Genomic DNA, 8,772 nt, shown 5'->3' on the forward strand with positions numbered 1-8,772 from the left:
GAAGTAATATTTCCGAGAGCCAGGACCTACAAGTCACTGTTTATAATAATAAAGATTCGTGTTTTTGCTAAGCCTTAATATGTAAAAATGATACCTGGTTTAAAGGAAACACTTGTTGCATACCGTACAAGAGAAAAGTCTTCGTTATTTCAACAAGCACTATATAAACAGTAACTTGCAGGTCCCGACTCTCGGAAGTATTTCTTCTTGGCAATTTCCTTGAAGATGTTTTATTGACGGGCCACTTTTTATAATATAATATCAAAAATGTATTTATTTATACTTAGGGAGAATGACTAAGTTGAGTCAATTCGTGAGCATTGGGGTTGAATTTTCCCCCGACACAAGAGGGGGGAGATTAACGTCACCGGTGTGTGCTTTAAATCGCGTCTGAAGAAGTCAGTTTTAGGGAACCAAACATATACCGGGCTGATTTGATTATTTTAATGGAGAATGAGCTTCTCTTAGATTTTACCCCCATGGTCAACCCTCCTGGAGTCTCGGTTCCCTGCTTGGACATATTGAGTGCGTAATTTACGACTCAATTATCAACCTGCTCCCTCTTAGAATTTGGACGCACCGCAGACGATATTGAGTGTTTTCTTATTATCAGACATAAATAGGCTTAGCAAAAACACGACGCGACGTTCTGTTTACAGGTGAAAAGTTTCTATTATTTCCACAAGCACTTTATAAACCGTAACTTGCAGTTGCTGACCTCTCGGAAATATTACTTCTTGGCGATTTCCTTGAAGATGTTTTTATTTAAGCGCGTATTAATCGATCTATTTATCTGCAGCAACGATAGCTGCTGATAAATCAATATAAAATCCCGCTTCTTCACCCATAGGATGAAAGTCTGATTTATTGTGGAACATACATCTACGTTTCTCTTTTTGGTAATGCGTCAAAGTTATGGTCGTAAAGACATATCATTTACTGATTTTTTTCTAATTTTGGAAATATTTAATTCCAGAAACAGCCGTAACTTGCGACACTATCGCGACAGAAATTCAAGATTAGAATGGTGTCTACATCTACTAATCTCAAGCTTCACGTAACTGATCACCTTCACCAATAATATAAATAATGGAAGTAATCTAAACAATATTACATCACCTGGGAGAACAAGAAACCAAGACAAACGAGAAGTTATGTCACGCCAAATCGGACAAAGTTCGTCTAGCTTACGAACATATCATAAAATTGTTTGCTAGCCTACATCAGAACCTCTGTAGCTATATATGCAAGCCATTTACGACAAAATTAAACGAAAATATACACCTGCCTTTCAAAATATAGACCTACCTTTTTCGTAATATAAGGCTCTCTATTTCGAAATAGTTAGCCTTATATTTCGAAAAAAATAGGCTTATATTTTGAAAGGTAGTCCGATATTTCGAAAAATTTAGGCCTATATTTTGAAAGGTAGCCCGATATCTCGAAAAAGGTAGGCCTATATTTTGAAATAGAGGTCGGGGATGGTTAACTTTTATTCAATAGATAAAGCTCTCAAAATTATTCGTAAAACATTTTGAACAAGTAATTTATATTTCTGTATTATCCGATTAATTTTTTGATAAATTTGTAAAATTAATCGGAAAAACGACGTTTTTTTCGATAAAAAGCTAAAATTTTACGAATAATACATGTTATTTAATCATTTTTCGAAATATTCACCGGTAAATTTCTTTGTTTACATTTTTTCCCCGAAAAAATCAATTTAAACATGGATAATGATTAACCGTCCCCGACCTCTATTTTGAAAGGTAGCCCGATATTTCTAAAAAGGTAGGCCTATATTTTGAAAGGTAGCCCGATATTTTGAAAAAGGTAGGTCTATATTTTGAAAGGTAGCCTGATATTTAAAAAAAGGTAGGCCTATATTTTGAAAGGTAGCCCTATAATTCTAAATAGGTAGCTCTATATTTTCATTTAATTTTGTCCTGAATGGCGTGCTATATTGAGGTAATAATTTTACGTCGTATTTGAAGACAGACATAGCTAGATAGGTGACTATGTATGCTAGCGAGAAAAATTACGTTGCGTTCGTAGTCTGTGAAATAGAAGAGAGTTCCGGCATGGTTTTGTTAGTCCATGGTTCCGGTGTACGAGAGTTGAGCCAAAGAATACAAAGCCCCAGGAATGGAAGGATTGATATTTTTGGCCGCGTGTTTTGGTTGCGTTAGAAACTTCCGGCAGAGCAAATCAGAGTAACCGGAAACGGTTAACGCAACCCGGTCTATCTTTAAAATCGAGAGGCGCAAAAGTTGCACTAGACGGAGCTACACCTTCCATTCCTGGGGCTTTATATTCTTTGGTTGAGCTTTCCTCGACCGAGCAGGGCGTTAAAGAGTTCACGAAAGGAGTTCGGGTTCGACCAGAGCTTCCAAATCCAGTACCGGCGCACCGAAATCACTATATAAAGATCAGGGCGATTCAACCCTCAATGAGCGAAAGTCAATTGGATAATTACCTTAAAACTCAATTGATCTTTGCTTTCTAATATTTTCACACATTATATTTGAGTGTGTAATATTTATTATTGTTTATGTAGAATGAATAGGTTATTCACTCGACCTTTGTTTAATTATATAACTAAACTATAATCATACCTCTAGATATTCGTATATAATTAATATTTTGAACGATAATTCTTCTTCCTTTTGTTGACGCTAGGGAAACTCGATTGGCCTCATTTTAATTATTAGATATTTTTGGGCCTACGTCAAATATTAAACGAGCCATTTCGATAAAATTCAAGTATTTTAGAAAAAAACAGATGTGGGGCGGATTAACCCCTTTTTCTGCCCTAAGCGCTTTAAACATTTTGATGCCCCCTGGGCCCCTATGGAATAATGAAAACAATAATAAACAGTAAAATTATATTTTAAAATTGGAAATGACCAATCACACTCGGAACTTTAGAAATCGTATACCCGCCGAAATTGGTCATAATAAACTTCATGTAAATCCAATTCTCGCATTTGATATACCCCGTATCTGTTTCATTATCAATTTTTACTTTAGTATGGTCTTAACAAAAAAAAACATATATAAGACTTCTGCTATAGCCTCAACCTGGGCAGTGCCTCAACTATGATGAAGTTGATAAAATTACTAAATTAGTCCCTCACTGTTCCTGTATTTAAATTTTGACAGTGGCTTACAAAAGTTGATAACTTAATCATGGGATATTTAAACGAAGGAACGAAAAGTACTTACAAATTTCCAAAGCATGTTTTAGCGACAAAAAACGACAAAAGAATCAAGGGCTGCGTTCAGAAACGCTCACCGGTGAGTCCGCTGAGTCACCGCTGACACCGGTGTTTTACTGAACGGCATTTTAATTTCGGGTATTGAAGTCACGATAGTCATCGGTGAGACACCGAAGTCACCGAAAGAGATTGTCGGTTTTTCCGATGACTGACGTAAAACTACTATAAAAGCTACGGCATTTTAAAAAACACCGATGACTGAATAAAAGCGTTCAGCAACTTACGACGTAATTATGACGAAAAAGCTCATCGGTGGAAAATATCAAATCCATCGGGTTTTTTTCCGTAGACTGTTTCTGAACGTACCCATCGTAATACGCATTCATGGATCCTGACTGAGATCCCAACTCAACTGAAACCACTATGGAGACTATAGTTGCAATCATGAGCCCGGTGCACCCAGCGAAAACGAGCGACGGGATACGAAGGTAGAAAACACCGTGATACTCTCTACTGTTCGAACTTCAACCTCGAAGACTGTGTAGAAATTATCTCGATTTTCCTATATTTTGACTATGTAAGTTTGGGAATTGTGTTTAATCGAAACTTTTTGTTGCCCCCAATTATCTTGTTGTCCTAGGCAATTGCTTATCTCGTTTAATGGTTAATCCAGCCCTGGGTGGCAGAGTTGTTAGCACTTTCGCCTCGTAGCGAGAGGAGCCGGGTACGATCCCAGCTTGTGGCACTGGATGAAAAATCTGAGTTACTTCTTCCGCGTTGAGTTTGCAAATTATCGCAACACTGCATGGTTAAAAGGTTTTTCCCCGGAGTTATTCCGCTTCCCCTTCCATAAAAACTTGATGAGGTTAACGGTAATACACGAGTGATTTACTTTTTAAGCCAATAAGAACTAATTCGGAAATGATGTCATTTTAGCGCGAGGTAGTTTACGAGAGCAGAATAGTTATAAATATTTCTAGAATAAAAATACAAAATGAAGAAATATAACTCCGATCTTTTGAAAGCGATTCTAAAGAGTGCCTGAAAAGTTCTTAACAATTTAAAAATACGGAAAATCTAAGCCTCGGTGATACTTTGGAAAAAACACGAGTCAGTGTTTGCCATATTATTAAAATTAAATAATAAATGAATAATATTAAATAAATACATGAATCTATTTAATTACATAGATTCATGATAAATACGGCAAAACGGAACCATAACGCACCATTTTAGAAACTAACGCTTCGACTGCTTATAAACAACAGCTGAGTTCTACATCCACTGCGTCACTATAAATTAGCTCCGCCCCACGCGTCACCGGAGGTGACCTAGGGTAATCCATCTGAATATTCATGGGTTAAATAGTTACATGGTAATAGTAAGTGTAGGGTGCTGTTGGCTCACGTGGCATGAAGGGCTTGCTACCACCCTCCAACGCATAAATGGCATTAATATATTTTGAATATTAAATTTAAATTTGAAAAGTATTTAATCATTTTGTACATTAATAAACAAGCTATAATATCCCAAGATACATTTTCTTAACCACTTTGTATATTAAAAACATTATCACAATCACCTTGTCGTTTAAAATAACTAACCCACTATGTATTAACAGCCATAGAGTAATTTTAATGACCACGCTTTTTAATTACCCTGTCCATTTGCTATTTACAATATGTCACTCACCCTGTACATTAAATTATTAAGCACGCTATAACAACCTAAAAGGAATTATTACCAAAAGCAGCACTTTCTCAACAACCTAGTGTATTAACAAAGATCCTAATCACCTTGTCATTCATCCAATGAAAAATAAATATTATCAATGAACGGTAAAAGTTAGTGTAGGGAGCTGTTGGCTCGATCTCGTGGCATGCAGGGCTTGCCACCACCCTCCTACGCATTGTAACCCGGCCACCTGAATTAAGGGCTTCAAAAGTCGCATGATGACTTAGGCCTTAGGTGGTGCCTTGGGTTGTCAGAATTTATAGCCCGCTGTACCGGTAAAATCAAGAAACCACACCAGCGGAGGCCTATCATCAGAATGCCCTACGCCAGCGTCCACAAGCCCGGACAGGTGACAAAACCAGCATGGGTAGCAGAACCCCACTACTGATGGTCGCACCCTCGACGCAAGCCGATCAACCCAGCAGAAGGTGCAACAATGGGACGACCAGCCCCCCACTTCGCACACAGCAGTGGGATAGAGAACGGATGCTCTAGCAACTCCGGCCGACACCCCACCTACAAAGGCAGGGAGCCAAGCCCTTTGGAGAGAGCGCCTAAAGGGGAACGGCAGGCACGCAGCAGCCCGCATAACCCGGCACAGCTGGCACCGGAGATCCCGGTGGGATCCAAAAGGCCGGGAGATGGGTCCGCCGCGGTGCCTTGGGTATTAGCCTAGCTGATTATTATTATTATTATTATTATTATCATTTTCATATGTATAGTAACAATCACCCTGTATTAGAAAATTGCCGCCATTTAAAAATAAACCCTTTAAGTACCCAATATAGCATAGCCAAAACAATGTATAGCAATATTAAAAATATCATAACATAACATAACATAACATAGCCAACATCTTATCTAACAATAGTCAATATTGCATACCTTGTCATAATCAGCACCCTGTATAACAAACTTGTGGTGCCTTAAAAAGCACGCCGAAAGTACCCAACGACAGGGCTGGCGCTAGGATTTTCGGGCCCCAGGTAATTTTTACTCCAAAATTTGTTTTTTTTTGGAAATAGTCAGATAGTTTTAGTTAGGCACCCGTTCCGGCGGCCCCTTTCGGAGGCCCTGGCCCGGGGTACTTTTGCCCCGCTTACCCCCCCCCCCCTAACGCCAGCCCTGTCCAACGACCGGTAGAAGGCAATGGACACAGTTCATAGAAAATTCCAAGATCGAAGATCAAATGTTTTGATCCAGATGGCGCTTGTATTCTGCATCTTGAATTGTTACGAAATTCAAATATCACATACTGCATACGCGAGTTGTGGGGTCCCGCGAATTGTCCAGAAATCTCAATTAAAATTAAAATTTATTAATGCAACCGCAAACGTAGTTCAGAAATGGTTGGCATTAACTAAAAATAACATTTTCAACCAAGTCAGTTTTAATTTAAAAAAGTATGTAGATTTAAATTCGAAAATCGCCAAAGATCACAAAAATGGGCAAATGACCAACTTCTGGGGCTCCGATTTCAAAATTATTAATAATGACAGCGAACGTATGATTTTTTCTGTCGGTTGAAGTACCATTTATCATTTTACTACAAACGGTTCAACAGTTATGCCCCGAACGACGGCGGCGGTGGCTACGCACCTAGTGAAAATAGTTCACACAAATTCCTTATGGAATTGTGTGTTTTGGCATAATGTTAAGTGTCAACATTATCAAAAGAAAGGTTGAATTTAAGAGAAATTCCGGTGGAGCAGTCTGAAAATGACTATAGCAACCAGAGAATTCAAAACTTTTAAGTTGGCCCATAAGACACTGGTGGTCAACTGATTGGTACGAGGGGTCGGACATTCAGCAAAAATGTGTAGGGGATTTCACGCTGGATTTCAAGATTTCTTGTTGGATTTCAGATTTCTTTACTTTTGTCCCCGATTTCAGGATTTATCGTCGGATTTCGCGATTTCTCGTTGGATTTCAAGATTTTGCGTGGGATTTGGGAATTTCTCGTCAGATTTCGGGATTTATTTCTTTGAATGACCTATCGGATTGGGGAAGTTAACACGACCGTACAGAGAGCAATGCCAATGGGTTTTTTTGAAGGAGAGAGGAGCTCCTTACGCTTTAAATCGGGGGAATACAATTAAAAGTCAAAAGAAATGGCAGAATCTAAGTAACTAATGACTAATTATCTTTTCAGCGTAACACTGCCAAGACAAACCCAATTTTAATTGATAATACGAACTACTTGCTTTTCGTGGATTACGACGATGTCTTATTGTTGTTTAGTGTTTGCCTCATTTTAACGAAGGATCCTTTCGTCGGTTTCAAATAAAATAAGCCAATGTCACACTCGAGCTTAAAACCCAGTTTACGTCGGTTTGAATGCCAGTTTTGACCGCCGACGATCAGGGGCGGCTCAAGGGCCGGGCAACCCGGGCAATTGCCCGGGGCGCCGGTTCGAGAGGGGCGCCGAAATTGAGTTGTGCGCCTTTTTGGTTTACCAAGAATTGGATTTGTTTATAATTTTTTTAATGAAAGCGTAACATAATTTGAAAAATCTTTAGCTAATTAGAAATACAAATCGTTTTCCCAACCAAAATGTCCAACATCGTCGATGAACGTTTTTTTGCTACTAATTTATTTTGCAATTCTGACGGATGAAGCATTTTTCTGGTATTAACATTATAAACCAGGGTATATAATAATAAGAAGAAAAATTGGTTGGGCGATACTACAAGAATAGAAGTGTGCCAGAATTTTTAGCCCGGTGTACCTAGTAACAGGGGCCATACCACCGGAGGCCTATCATCATAGTGCCCTACGCCAGCGTCCCAAAGCCCGGACAGGTGACAAATCCAGCATGGGTAGTAGTACCCTACTAATGATGGTCGCACCTTTGATGCAAACCACTCAACCCAGCTAAAGGTGCGGCAATAGGTTGAGCAATTCTCACTTCGCACACAGTGGTGGGATTAAGAGTGGATGCTATAGCAACAACTCCAGTTGACAACCTACCTACGTAGGTCATACCCTAAGTCGGAGGTGTAGGTAGGACTATTTGATTAGAACTAACATCTCCCAGTGCGCCACCACCCTTATGGGTTACACGAGCCGGACCCCAACTCCCCAGTAAAGCCACCAGTTATTGCACACTCTAACCCATTTAGGGCCGCAAGAATAGAAGGAAGCCCAAAGTAATACAGTACTTCAATGAACTTGCTTGCTATTTCGTTGTCGTGTATCCAGCTTTATGAAAAATAAACTTGCAGACCACCTTCAAGAATTCTATTTGTTTCTTAGGCTATTATGAAACTGCATTTAATATTCTAAAATGCATTTAAATCGTTTTCGATGGCTAGTTACAGTTAGTCTCTTCTATTTTACGCGCACGCGCAAAAAGCCATTTATTAGTTTTAGATATTAATTAGAGTCACGTTGAATTGAATTAAGATGTCCGAGAAAAAGAAGCAATCTGGTTCATTTTATAAAAAAAGGAAAGGAAGAGAAGCTGAAAAGCAAGCGACAGCTTTAAAAATGTTCATAAAAAATCCCGCAAAAAAGTGTTTTAATTAAGTTTTTATAGTAATTTATGTAAGGAATAAAAGAATTAAGTTTATTAAGAACAACCCCTGAGTTATAAATAAAAATATCCATTACTTTTATATTTAACTCATGGGTTCTTCGTAAACTTAATTCTTTTATTTCACATACAGGGTGTCTTAAGTTGTTCAGCCCAGGTGTTTTTCTCAAAATTTATAGTTGCTAGAAAAGTGAAATTATCAGGATATCCTCTCTCGGGGAGGACCCTTTTCTTTTGGAATTTTCAGAAAAATCGTGAAATTTTTCACCGTTTTGAAATTTTTAT

Source organism: Leiobunum rupestre, chromosome 10 (assembly GCF_980474605.1).
Source record: "Leiobunum rupestre chromosome 10, qqLeiRupe1.1.hap1, whole genome shotgun sequence".
NCBI classification, from domain to species: domain Eukaryota; kingdom Metazoa; phylum Arthropoda; class Arachnida; order Opiliones; family Sclerosomatidae; genus Leiobunum; species Leiobunum rupestre.